The sequence below is a fragment of the Rissa tridactyla genome, chromosome 6 (genome assembly GCF_028500815.1).
Source record: "Rissa tridactyla isolate bRisTri1 chromosome 6, bRisTri1.patW.cur.20221130, whole genome shotgun sequence".
NCBI lineage: Eukaryota > Metazoa > Chordata > Aves > Charadriiformes > Laridae > Rissa > Rissa tridactyla.
Window position 1 is genome coordinate 16,133,439 of NC_071471.1, and position 14,392 is coordinate 16,147,830.

At 44.6% G+C, this 14,392-nt stretch overlaps 1 protein-coding gene across 1 annotated transcript in view; it reads left to right on the forward strand.

The window, feature by feature from the left end:
* Positions 1-14,392, forward strand: part of HS6ST1 (heparan sulfate 6-O-sulfotransferase 1) — a 197,585-nt gene that overhangs the window by 175,472 nt on the left and 7,721 nt on the right. The window lies entirely within an intron of this gene.

Genomic DNA, 14,392 nt, shown 5'->3' on the forward strand with positions numbered 1-14,392 from the left:
CAGAGAGATTAAGCACATGCCTGCATTCAAAATGTGATTATTTCAGTAGAGCTGTGCTGATAAACCCCTTTTGGAAGAGAGCTCGCACTGGCAAGCATTCCTCTGCCTCTATAACTTAAGCCATCGCCCTGGACAGAGTAGGCTATACCCTCAACTGTATATATAGCTACCCACAACTTCTTGTTGGCGTTGCTATTTGGCTGACAATGTTCTTTTATTATTTACTTCTCACAGTACACCTATGCTGGCAAAACCGTTCCATGTAACCTAAGCCTACGAGGGAGAAAAATCCTGCGTAAATTTTTGGAGGTGATGTTTCGTAGTCAAGCCTGAGGCAGAGACTTAAGCGAATGGCGCTATAGATACAGAATTGTAATCTCCCAATGCAAAGCCCCGTGCTCCAGGGTTATGTGTGCACCATCACCTGCAGGCTGGGGGGTACTTCCTGTGCAGTGTTCGCGTAAGCAATGAATACGTGCCGTTAAATTGGAAATGTAAATACCGGCGGCAAGTACTGTCGGTCCCTCTGGAAGGAAAGCTGTGTGCGCAGAGAATTGCCTTGGAGGATGTGCTTGTGCCGACCCTCGTGCTTGGTTACGCCACCCCATCAGCGGCTGCGGCTGGTACCCAGTTGTGGTGAGCTCTGGCTAGCGTGGGGTGACCCGCTGGCATCACTGCCTCCGGCCCCGCTGCGGAAATGGAAATATTCGCAATTACCGATTCCCATCATCCTCCTCCCCCACCAGCCCAATTAAATGGAATTGCACTTGTGGCCTTAATACGTGAGACAGAACAAATCCCATGAGAAGGGAAGAGGAATCCTGCCGTAGGGAGAGCGTCCCCTCTCTGCTGGGGCGGGCAGGCGGCGCTGCCAGCTGCAGGTGACATTTAGCAGCAGGCAGGTGCCATCTAGTGGGAGCTGTGATGGGCCTGGGGGACAGCTGGGTTTTCCCTTCGCGCTGGGATGTTAGGGCATTCCCAGGCCGCGGGAGGAACAGTCCCACTGTGCGCTTTCTTTGGAGAGGTGCAGAGGGGTTTTCTGAGGTGAAAGCAGCGCTTTGGGGAATCCCAACCCTACGCTTTTAAACACGTAATTAGACTTACCTGCAGTAGAGCTGCAGAGGAGCTTGGTTGCCTTTTGGCCAGCTAGGACAGAGTCCTTGAAATGGAAGGTGAGGCAATAACATTGCCCTGTATTTTTTTTTTTTTTAGAAGTCTCTCAAGTATTTATTTATCAAAAAGCTGCTTTTCTGATAGTTGCAAGTGCTTGTGCTAGCCATGGGGCAAGGGATCTTTAAGTGAGGTTTTGGGCCCCTCACTACAAGAGGGACATTGAGGTGTTGGAGCGTGTCCAGAGAAGGGCTCCAAAGCTGGTGAGGGGTCTGGAGGACAAAGCTTATGAAGAACGACTGAGGGAGCTGGGGTTGTTTAGCCTGGAGAAGAGGAGGCTGAGGGGAGACCTTATCACCCTCTACAACTACCTGAAAGGAGGTTGTAGAGAGATGGGGGCTGACCTCTTCTCCCTGGTGACAAGCGATAGGACAAGAGGAAACGGGTTCAAGTTATGTCAGGGGAGGTCTAGATTGGATATTAGGAAGCATTTTTTCACTGAAAGGCTGCCCAGGGAGGTGGTGGATTCACCATCCCTGGAGGTGTTTAAAAAAAGGGTAGATGTGGTACTTAGGGACATGGTTTAGAAGTGGCTTTTGTCAGGGTAGGTTAAAGGTTGGACTTGGTGATCTTAAAAGTCCCTTCCAACCTCAGCGATTCTATGATTTACCACCCTTAGAAGCAGAAGAACCCATGGTTTGTTAGGGCATGATATCCCTTCTTTACAGTCCAGGGGTGCTGTCCCTGTAAAATATCCAAGTGGTATTTCTTTGGACCTTAAATTCACTCAGATTTGCCAACTCTTTCAGCCTCATGATGTACTTACTGATCTGAGGGATGACTGACCCAACAGAGAAATCCTGTGGTTGTTGACGTTCTGAAGCCTCAAATGTCCCTCTGAAAGCCCAAACCACGGATCTGATTTGTGATTCCTATGAGTGCAGCTGAGAGGAAATAAGAGGATTCCTGTAATTAGAAATAGCTTTGCTGTTCCTTGCACCTCTCCCAGCAGCGCCTGGGACAGGTCACTGTCAGCAACAGGATGCTGGCTGGCCTAGAGGGATCGGTGATGGATTTGGAGCAGACCTTTCCAGCCCTGCTCAGCTAATGAATTTTGCAGTCTTTGTTAACTTCCTCAGTATGGTGATTCACTTTGGAGAGAAATTGTTTCTGTGACCTAGACCATCGCTTGGACAATTGCTGTTGGATATTTCTGTATGCCTGCTTTAAATGAACCGTGGCTGCTGAGGTTGGCAGGGAGCGCTAGTGCCGTTTGGTGTAAAATGCCTCCACCTTGTACCGTGCGTTATTTTCCTTTTCTTTAAGAAACAGTATTAACAAAGGTCTTAATTGTGGACCAGCTCATGCTGTGTTGTTTTCAGGCTCAAGCAAAAGAAGTTGAAACCAAGAATTAACCTACTGTTTCCAGATCAGTAATTTGTGAAAAAAAAAATTAGTAATTGTCCCCATGAAGTCTCCAGTTGTGCTGTCAGGAAGGGCTGGTGTTGCGGGCAGTAACCCGTAATGAATGGCACCCTCTTCATCAGGCTGCAGCCCTTCCTGCCCACCTCAGCGCAACTTCTGTGGGGGTTTTAAGAGCAAACTCTAAGCGCTTCCTTACATCCGACTCCGGATGCTGCGCCATATGCGGAATGCACTGCAACACGGGTTTCTTGACGCTGGCATGGTTTGCGTGAGCGCAGGTGCTTTTCTCTGCATACCCTTTGATGGATTTGTTGCATACGGCTTTTAGTAATGTCTTGATTTCCCGGGAAATAATGTGTTTTAGACAGAAGCCAGGCATCTTGTTACTCCTGCCAGCTGGCAAGGGAGGGTGCATATATGCATATAGATATTTGGTGTTTAATAATTGAACCTAGCTATATCAAGGTTGGAAGCATGTCTCTCAGCTTTAAAGACAGGGCATTGTTATAGGAAAATGGGATGTTTTCCTGCGCTGAAGACAGATTTTTCTTCCCCAACTAATCCTGGTGTCTGCAGCTGCTGTCTAGATATCACCTCCTAAAAGGCAGGGAATGAACTTCTGAACATCTGTAACAGCTACATTAAGTGGCTTGGTTTATTGTAGAATTATGGACGATGATGGCTGGATTACTAAATTGTAAATCAATCAACAGCATTCTGATGATATTCTAAACCATGAGAGAGACTCATGCAGGAAGAGACAGTGATTTATTGCACCAACTGGTAACACATCCATTTCCAGTCATTTTTATTTATCATTATTTTGAAAAGATTTCAACCCTTCATAAAAGCAAATAAAAAAAAAGAAATCTGTGATGATAATAAAGTTTTTCTGTAATGAAAATTGACACTCCTGCACTGTGATTTCTGGTGCTGGAAAAGCGGAGAATGAGGAACTTAGGAAACAACAAACTTCACAGTAAATTAGTTGAACAATTGCCTTTTTTTAATTGTCTTTTACGAGCAAATGAAGGGAGCTTTTTTCATTTTTATTCTTAAATCTATTCCTTTGGAAGTGTCTCACGCTATCTGTAGTTTTGAACCATTGGTACTCGGGATTTGGAATGCTTAGCAAGTCATCCATTTCCAAGGCATTAGCGACACAGACAGGATTTATTTCAATCTCTGCAGTTGATTCTTTGATCCGGGGCTTGCTTAAGTGCATTCCAGTGCAATTAATTAGAAAAACAGTATAAGGCAGTGGCAACTCCAAGTGATCTTAAATGTAAAAGTGACTGATTAGTAGCTCGGCTTTCCTGAGGATTGTCTGTTTGTGGCTTGACAGCCTCTGCTCTTCCTGAGCAAGGGAGAGCCAGTTAACTGAGAAGAGGGAGCTTTGCTACTCTTTGTAAGCCGCTGTTTGCACAAAAAGAAGCAGTGCGGGAACCTCAATCAGCACTAATTTTAAGAAGGAAAGGTAAATGGCATTAGGACCAGTCACCCATCTCCTGCCGCTAGGCGTATGGCAGCACATTGGTTTGGTTTGCTGGACAGTATTTGTTCCCTTTCGCCACCAGCCCTGCGTGGCTCACAGAGGAGCTCTTTGGAAACCAGTCCTTGCAACAGCTTGCGCTGCGTCTGCTTCCAGGAATGGGTTGTGCTGCTCTTTGTGTTTAAATTCCTTGGGATGTCTTGTTTCTTGATGTACCCTGGCTGGTTAAAAGTTAGAATGTTTACTTGTACATCCAGGACATGTCAATCCAGGTCCAAAATTCTGTGCATCTCGATTCTGTTTCCTGACTCTTCCCACTCTGATCAATAAGAGTAGCCATCCATCAGTTTTTTATTGGAGAAAGATTGATCCACACTCATGGGTGTCCGTGCTGCAGTTGCAGCTGCCTGACACAAATATTGCATCCCTTTGGGCTGAGGCAGGCGGCTGCCGAGGAATTCAATTGTCCTGCAGAAGCGATCAATATCTGCTCCTCTGACTAGTCTTGCTGCCTTAATCTTCCTGTATGGTTTTTTTATAATTTAATCTTCTTCAAGGAGACACACTTCCTGTCTATCATGCTGTTACACGTTTCTTGAATCTTCCTTGAATCTCACTGCCAGTGAAGCTCCTGTGATTCGCAAGAGAAGCTGGCTTACAGTTCAAAAGAAAATGCAAATTCCAGCCTATCTGCTTTGTTTGCAGCTGATTCAGATAAATACCTTTGCATATTGCAGTTACTTCTGCTTTGTCTTTGTGCTATTTCAGCTTGCTTCTGGTTTTCTTTTTTCTGCGTGGCAATATGCCGATTCTTCTTTCTTCTGTGTCTTGAAGTGTGCAGGCATCAGATGCAGAAATCCTGCTTTATTAGGTAAAATACGCTCTTGTTTTATTCATTGTATCCATCCTGACACCTGGGGAGGCTGAATCCTGGCGTTCTCTTTCTTCCCCGGGCAAAGACAGTAGGAAGCTGTGCGGATTTCTGTGCAGAACGAGGGCATATCTGTGTCGGTGACAGTGGGAGACTCAAAGTTCAGCCTCCCTGCTAATGTGGCAGCCTGCACTGGCACTTCGTTAGGGGACAGCACTTACCCCTGGAGCTAGAATGAGACCCCACATGTTTTCCACTTAAACTATCTAGTGATAGGGTGAAAACTGCTATCTTATGCCTCTTATCCAGTGCAAATTGGTCTCTGACACAAAGATGAAAAGTTCGGTGTCTTGTCGAAAATGTCTCATTACTCTTCAGGGGTTGATTTGTTTCTTGCTTGATTCTAGTATGTCTAACAGACAGGGATAAACTCAAAAATATAGTGGGTACAGTACCCTGCTAGCAAGTACCTTATAGTAAATATGGCTGTAATGTGTTACTAAAATCTGTATTTTGTGTAATGCTAACATCAATAAAAATTAAAGTCTCTGCAGAAGACCCAGTAAGTGAAAGGAGTGAGAATTTCTCTTACAGAGAATGGAAGTGTTTTTTCGTCCTGAAATTTCCTACCTTGATGACAGCGGGGGCAATAATAAAAGCAAAAGAACGCAAAGCATAGGCATAGATTGCGGTCCACATCTCTGCTGTCTGGCCTCTGCCAGCACTGATGTAATCCTTCTGGCAGCGAAACTTTCCCTTGCAGTCCGTCAGCATTCAGATGTGCTATTGATTAGTGGGTTTACTAAGGTCACGTCGGAATCACAACAAACCTCCCGAAACTTGGGAAAGGTAATAAATCAAAGGTATTTGATTTGTAACTTGCTGTCATTTTTGGTGCCTCGCTTCAGGAGAAGACAGCAGTCGACACTTCCTAAGCGCTTGATATGCGGAAGGTTATGATGGCAAAAGAAAGCACTTGTTTATAAACGGTGCAAGTAACATAAGCTTTTAATGGGTCCTAGAGGAGTCCAAGGCTCCAGAGGGCTCTGGAATGCCTTCCTCTCCGCCCCCATCTGCTCCCCTCACCCTGACCCCCATTTTTTTTTTCCCAAGCCTTTGGCCAATTTTCATCACATCTGTCATTTTGAAAAATTAACTGACGGTTCACTTCTAAGGTTCGTAACATGTCATGTATCTTTTTTTAGATTAACTTGTTTGCAAGAGACAGAGCAACAGGAAATTCTTGTGCTTACACAACAGCTCAATTTTCTTGAAAAGCAGAGATGTTAAAACTCATAGTCTGTGTCTATTCTGCTAATTGGATATAAAACAGCCATGAGACATGAGGGTGATAGGACCATATTGTTTCCTGGGTAAAAGCCTACTAGTAGTATGTTGCTAACAAATCTGAACCAGGGCTGCGTATGTAACAGTGTATTTTGAATACAGCAAGTATTAGTACTGTACAACACTGAGATCTAAGGTAAAAGTGTACCCTCGTTTTATTTATGGAGGTAATGATCCTGAAAGCATCCATTTCTGATGGTTTCAGAGGAATTAATACCCAACCATACCTTTCTTGATGCTGCATTTGATTCCAGACATAAAATGGTCTCTTGTATTGCCATATGTAAGAGGGGAGATTTAGATTAGATATTAGGAAGAAATTCTTTACTGTGAGGGAGGTGAGACGTTGGCCCAGGTTGCCCAGAGAAGCTGTGGCTGCCCCATCCCTGGAGGGGTTCAAGACCAGGCTGGATGGGGCTTGGAGCAACCTGGTCTAGTGGGAGGTGTCCCTGCCCAGGGCAGGGGGTTGGAACAAGGTGATCTTTAAGGTCCCTTCCAACCCAAACCATTCTATAATTCTATGGTTAGTTTGGAGTAATCTGTATCGTAGTGCCACTCCCAGGGCGGGTAACAGGGCTGCTTGTGTCCTCGCAGCTTTCTACCAGCCCACGGTTTCACACATCTGCCCTTGGGGATGACTTCCATCCTTTGTACCTCCACTCCAGCTCTGCAGCCTTTGCCAATGTAATTCAGAAGGAATATCTATGTAAAAGGAATATATACGTAATAGTACTCCAACTATTGCTTTGTAGACCTACCTTTCTTCGTAGGTCAGCTTTACATAGAGACATCTCGCGTTGAGCTGTTACTGCGCTGCAGCCACCATGTGTGCAGAGGCAGGTGCAGACACACAACATTATTGCTCCTGCAGAGTCCAAAGCCAAGGCTGGGTTGCTCTAGGGTGTCCGCATCGAGACACAGGTTGATCTTACCCTTGGTTTCATGTCTGCAGGTTTCTTCACCGTCAGGCTGGAGAAGGCCCTTGCATTGTGTTTGACTCTGCCCGGTGTTTGTAAAGCTGTGACCCAGAGCTCATGTGTGTCTTGCAGACACACCAAAAGGGGAGCTTGTGTTTAAAGTTGTTCTGAGTGGATGGAGGGCTGGTCGTTCCTCCTGTGAAGTGCCGGAGCTGCCGCTTGCTCTTTCGTCTCCTTCTTCACTGTCAGCTTCTGTTATCTTTTCTACTGCCTTTGCAAGACCGATGTGTTGTGTTTGGTACACACAGGTACACAAGCACATAAGCGTCATGCTCCCTGGCTGGCACTGCAGCGTGACCCTTCGTGGTACGATGAAAGGCTGCATGACCGGGATTGTGAAGCATTCAAACTCCTCCACATTTTATGAAATACACAGGGGGAAAAAGAGGTGTGGCGTGCCTACTCACAGTTAAATTCTTTTTTTGACTCAGAGTTAAATAGTACTGGTATTTTTACCAGTATACTGGTAAAGCATATACTTAATGAATATAACACATTTAAATCCTGCTAAAAGGTAGCAATATGTAATAGATTCTGACTCTACAGCCATTTATATACAAAAGACCAGACCTAAGTAATCTCAGGTTCATTTACACTCTGAAATCTGGTGCAGATCTACTTTACACCTTCAGCCAATATTGTTGTAGCTGCTGGAATTAGAGTTGACTCTGTTTTTCCATTTTTAATCTCTTCTTGCCCAAAAGGTTCTAGAATGGAATGGAATGGAATGGAATGGAACAGAGTAAAATAGTTCAGTTGGAAGGGACCTGCAATGATCATTTAGTCCAACTGCAATTTTTCTGGGCAGTAACTGTGAAGTGGAAGGGCAGCAGGTAAGGCTGTATCCCCCAAAGTCATATAAATGTTGCCAGCTATTGACACTGGAATAGGCTGCCCAGGGAGGTGGTGGAGTCACCATCCCTGAATGTGTTTAAGACTCGTTTAGATGTGGTGTTAAGGGATATGGTGTAAGGGAGAACTTTGTAGAGTGGGGTTGATGGTTGGACTCGATGATCCCAAGGGTCTTTTCCAACCTAAATGATTCTATGATTCTATGGAAGTGCTCCTTTTTCAGGGGCTGCGGGTGCTCACACCCATCCTGTGTTTCAGAGGGAGTTAGACATGTCATGTCAGCCAGGATCCAAAGCTCCGAGCACCTGGCAGATGCTGGGTTGCTAGGCCAGGGTCTTCCACAGACTCCAGCACCGGCTTTGAAACCCCTCTCTTGGGAATGGAGGAATGTATGTTTGTATGAAACTGCATTTAAGCTATCCAGGAAGAACGGCCCTTCTTCCTCCCCTATTGCCTTAACAGGAGCTGAGGGCGCAGAACAATTCTCAGTGGTTCCTTGGCGCTGGTGTGACGTGTGAGACTCCGCTTTGCATACGCCTGAGATTAGGATAAGCAGGCGAGTGGTTTCTGGAGCATCCACACAGACAGGCATTCGTACAGCAGCTTTTGTGAAGCCTCCCCACAACTCTGCTTTCTTTTCAAGAAGGGGTAGCTGGACTGAAACCCCCAACTTTATCTGCCGAAACCCACCCTTGTTTATTTAGAAACCTGTGCTTTGGATTGCGTCCAGCCAAGAGCGTCTGTGAGAGTTTAACTGAGGGGTTGGCTGTCAGGGGGCTGCCAGCGGCACGGCCCGGCATCACTGCGTCAGGAACTGGCCCATGGCAGCACTGGCCCTGGGAAAAGTCCCCGAGTGAAGATCTGGAGGGCGAGCAGGGCCGGCGTAATGGTTGTTCGGATTCAAAACAGCCTATCTTTTAATACAGCGGAGTCCCAAGAGCAGAGACCATCAGGCAAAACAAACACAACCGTGCAAAACAAACCCGGTTACCAAAACAAGCCTTGACTTGCTGTAAAGACACCCCCTTTACTGGAAAAGAAGATGTAGGTGTTTACCCAGCCTGAGTACTGGAGGCTTGGCTTTGCTGTTAAGTTTCTCGGCTTTCAGTGGTTTGTGTGGCAACCTTTATTTAAACATAGGAGACAGAAGAGACTTGTTTATTTATTTGTTTGTTTGGGGTTTTCTTTCTTTTTCTATGACTTTTAAAGGGCTGAAGAGTTTATTGTGTGTGAAATGCAGGAAGAGACTAAATGAACACCAGATGAGAGGAAACAGACTGAGGAAAATTAGGGCTATTTGCTACCAAAGGAAGTAATCATTGTACATATATTAAATTCCAATCTCTAACTGAGAGTTTGTTTTGCTATGCAAGAAATCTGACTGTAGAGTAAAAGAAAAATGGAAATAAGTGGGGTCTTCCCAAGTTCGGGCTGTAAAAGTGGTAAGCAGAGCTTGGTGTACCGGTGGTGAATAAAGCAGGGGACAACTTTTACTGGAGCAAGTGCTGAGGTTGGCTGGAGAGTGTTCCGCACCCCAGTGTTTCCCACCGTAGCAGAAGGTCATTTTGTGGCTCTGTGCAGATGAGTAAAAGAGATTTTCATACATCTGTTATTTGTTGGTGACATTTAGTGTGACTTTATAATGAGAATATAAATTCCTTATAAACTTCCATCTGCCACAATCTCAGCTCATCCCTCATTAGAGACACCTGACTCACCTTTACTTATCATTTACCTCTAAGTCATTGCTGGAACTGGTCCTTTAGGATACGCTCTCCATTTTCAGTGGAGATAACCGTTACCTAATAATCCCCTTAATTGTCTCTGCAAGGTGAGGGTTTAAGTGATTGCAATAGGGATGCTGGCTGCTCTCCTCCTTTCCTGGGTCCCTGCAGACTTAACGGCAGGGTAGGTGCACATTTTCATTTCGCTGCTGGGAGGCAAAAGCACTAGTTATTTCGGTGATAAACTATTTACAGAGAACGCCAGTATGAATAGAATAAGGACCCTCACAAATGATTTGAGGAGTACGTAATACACGGGCTTGGCTTACGAAGATGCCTTATATTTTGTTTTGACATTCCTACTTTTTTTAAACGAAACAGAGTGTTTCTCAATCCTGCAAGCTGGCAGACACCCTGTTCAGTTCAGTTAATTCATCAAGGACATATAAAGATGATGATGATATTTATTATTATTATTATTATTATTATTATTATTATTATTATTTTCTAGAGCAGTAGAAAAATTGTAGCCTGGGGGCATGTTGTTTTGACGGATTGGGGTTATATGGTTGAAGCTGACCTATGCAGCTTCCATCCCCTCCCCGCTCCCGGCCAGTGGGATGAAGCACGTATGATTGGAAGTGGCTATCCTTATTTTGCTCTTTATCTGATGGAAGGCCACCACAGTACTCAAGAAGGACTTGTTATAGATTTTGCTTTTCCTGTGAGGGTCACTTGAAAGCTCAGTGAATAACCTGTAGAAATAAAAAATAAGATATTTTGGCTGTGTGGGAGGGAAGCATTTAATCTCGGCGAAGAATAGGGGATTGCACAGTCGAATAAGCAGTTCTTGGCAGATTTGAGAGACCAGCAGTGTGAAGTAAGAAGGGTGTATCGAATAGTAGTGCAGGAAAGCATAAATGGAAATGAACTGAAGAGAGATAATAGCATTGTATTTAGAATCTGTCACTTTATCAGAATTATATTGACTGGTTATTAGCAAAAGAGAAGAAATTGGGGGTTTTTTTAGAGGAAGAAGGGTTTCATTTCCCCTTCATTAGCTGAGGAACCTGCTGACAGGCATTAAGGCAGAATATTACTAAATGGGGGCTTGAGCCACTCCCACATGCCTGCAAGAAAGGGTTATTTTTAACCCAGATCTGCTCAGTGACTGCATTTGCAGCACGGCCCTGCAAAAAAAAAAAAAAAAAAAAAAGCAGCTCTGCTGGCAGAACTAAGGCTGCTTTGTGTCGCTATGTGAGAATGGGACGGAGAGGTCTGGGGTGGGAATCCTATGGGGCAACAGTGCCCCTGACGCCTGTGTCATGAAAATATGCCTCAAGTTAACTATTGTCCTCTGACCTCAATCCATGCTGAAGCGGGGGCTTTGCATAATCATTGAAGGAGACGGTTCCTGCTCCAAAAGATGTTATGTTTTGAATTGCCAAAATAGACAAAGGAGACATTGTTGGCCCTTCACACATGGGAAACGGGGGCGCAGAGAGAGATTTGTCTGGGGCACATAGGCTAATTTTGACAGAAGGGGTACTTAGGGTCCAGTCTCCTGAATTCATTTGCGTACTACAACCACAAGGTTGCCCTTCCTTTCTAATACCAGATTTTTTTCTCCCTGAAACTTCAGTTCTAATGCAGGGCTGTTTATCAAAAACGTTATTTCATTTTGCTCTGTTTAATAAACACGCTAGTGATTTTTTCCTCAGACACAACTGTGCAGCTTGCATGTACATCTGAGTTGCAATGCTGAAGTCGCAAATGCCCCAGGGAGCTTCAGGTGGGTTTGCACATTGGGACTGCCGGGGGTAATAACGCAAGGAAAGACAGGGCTGTGGCTTTGGCTTCTGCTTTTCTTTGTCCTCTGGGGATCACAACCCCATGGATGTGTAGAAGGGCACCCTGCAAGAGTAGGGTAGGAATGCTGTTCTGCCCAGCTTCACAGGGGGAGAAAAAGAAAAATACCTTACTGACTGGAACGTCCATTTTTCTTGCTCAAACTTATTAACTCCAGGAAGGCTAGTAAGACTTGGCATTGCATGGCCAAACTGGGGCTGTTTGGGTTTTTTATGAGGCAGTATTGAGTGGAACCATCTGGGCTAGGAGAAGACCACACTTCTGAAATGAGCCTTTAGGAATACTTAAGTTAAGTAGCTGTCTGGGGCACCATGCTGAAAGGAAGGGCACTCACAGCTGCCTGTATTTTATGGGTTTATTTTATCTCTGATGACAAAAGAGAACTTACTAGTCATGTGGTTCCTCATAAATCTCAAGCCACCGCTGACAAGTGGCACTGCCTGCGTTTTCAACCACGTTGGCGCAAAGTTCCCCGACTTTCTAGCTCGTGATGTTCATAACGGTGCTGCTAATGGATGACGCTTTAGAGAGATATCTAATTTTTCTCTGAACTTAAAGGCAATCCCCAAGTTACAGTTTGAGAATGGAAACTTAAGTATCTTAAGTACCTTGGATGAATACTTCCATGGTCATTCATCTATATCAAAGTTCCCAAGGCCCCCGTCTTCCTAAAGGTGTGCTGTCGCTTTCCTGAGAGCTGAGGGAATCTGCACCTCTGAAACCAATATCCTTGCAGAAAGCTGAATACAGGTTTGGGAGTGTAACTTTCAGTATGTCGATGTTGCTGCTCAGCTTAGGTGGATTAAACTCTTCTTTTGCATTTTAGCCTCTGTTTAGTTTTGGGGTGTTTTTTATGCCCCATTGGGGCAGCTTCCTAAAGTACCTCCAGGCACCTGGTTCCACTGCCTGTATTCCAATTTTCAAAGATACATCTTATTTCTGTGTTAGGATGCAAGCTCCCCTCCTTCAAGCACATTTCTGTGTCACAGACCTGGAAGGGGGCACATCAAATTCAGTATAATATCAAAAAATATAACGTATTTTCCTATGCTTTCTATTCACTGAGGTAGATCTTAGAGAGAGATCGCTCATGGTAAAAATATTTACCAGTGTGTTGCCTCAACTAAGACAATAGCTCTTACGGTGCAGGTGTGAAGAAAGAAACACTTGCTCCTTAACCTTTTTTCAGTCCCTGTCCCGTTCAAGCTGTCTCTGTTTCAGTGGACCCTAGAAGCTTTGCATGATGTTTATCGATCTGATTTACTAGTAGGCTCCTAAAGTTTAAACAGAGGGTGAGACAGAGAGAGGGGACAAACTGGGCTCAGGCTTACAGGAATCAGATTGATACCAGCTCAGCCACAGACACCCATGTGACCTTATGCACAGCGTCTAATATTTGTGGTTCCTCTGTCTGCAAAATGCAGATACTAATTCTTCTTTTTGTTTTCCTTATCCATACTTGTGTAGACTACAGGTTTGGACAGGAATCAGCTCCTCCTGTGTCTTTGGATGCCTCACAAATGAGTCCCTGGTCTTAGGTGAAACGTCTAGTTGTTTCTGTAAGACACATAATAATAATTGGCTTCAACCTGCTTCAGGAAAAAATGCAACCTTTGGATTACATTGGTGTAAATAAAAAGTCCACTACAGTTCACAAGTCAAAAAATGCTGGTAGTGTTTAGCATCAATGTCTGTCACTTGAACATCTGGCATTCATCATTGCTTTCCTTTTCCTTCCACTGTCATATTTTATCCCCATCTGTTAGAGGTTTCTTAGCACTGTCTATATAAATCATAGCTGCATCTCAGTCTGGGTAGTTGAATCATTACAGGCTGCAATGTAAATGAAGGAAAAAGAGGTGAATTTAAGGGAAGTGTTTCTCTCTGCTCCCCTTCTTTCTCCCCTCTCCCTGTCCACAGACAGTACTAGACAGTATTACTCCCTAACGTGATGCCCCTGCGATGAAAAGAATGGAAAAGTTTTCAAAAATAGCAAATGTTTTTACCAGGTCTAGTTCTGAAGGCAGAGGCGTTGAAGCCTGAGTGGGCACCCATTACCATTGTTGAAAAGACCAAAATGTACTGCTTTGGAACAACCCTTCAGCAAGTTAATAATATATTGGGAAAGCAAACATTCTTCAAAATCAGACTTCCCGGGCAACGTCTTTGATGTATTTTCTTAAAATTAAATTACTGCTATTGCAATAATTTAGATTACTGATAGGAAGAATAATATTGAAGGTGCTAGAAAAATACGGGTGTGTTAATATTAGCCAAAGCAGAATATTTTTACCTTTTTTTTCCTCAGAAAACTGTGCAGTGCCCTCATCATAGCCATCACTTTCAGCTCTCCCAAGCCGTACTGGCAGGGCAGCGAGCCATAGCAGCATTCCAAAGATGCGTTTCTGATGGGGAAATGAATTCACCCCCCCTATATGAAATATTTTCAGTAGCACGTGTGCATTACCCTGCCAAAGCCAGGTGCTCCTGTTGGTGCACGGTGTCACACAGTCCCGTGAGCTGGGAGCACATGTGGATTTAATTCCCTGCCAGCTTTAGCAACTAGAGAAGGTATTTCCTTGTTCTAGAAACAGTCAGAGACACCGTAGTCCCAAGCTACTGGAAGTTAGGGAAAAAAAGGCCCATTTCCGTCTGTCTGGAGAGGGCTGTTGCAGACTGCCATTGCTGTCAATCCCAGAACTTTATCCGGGTGCAAGGTGGGCTG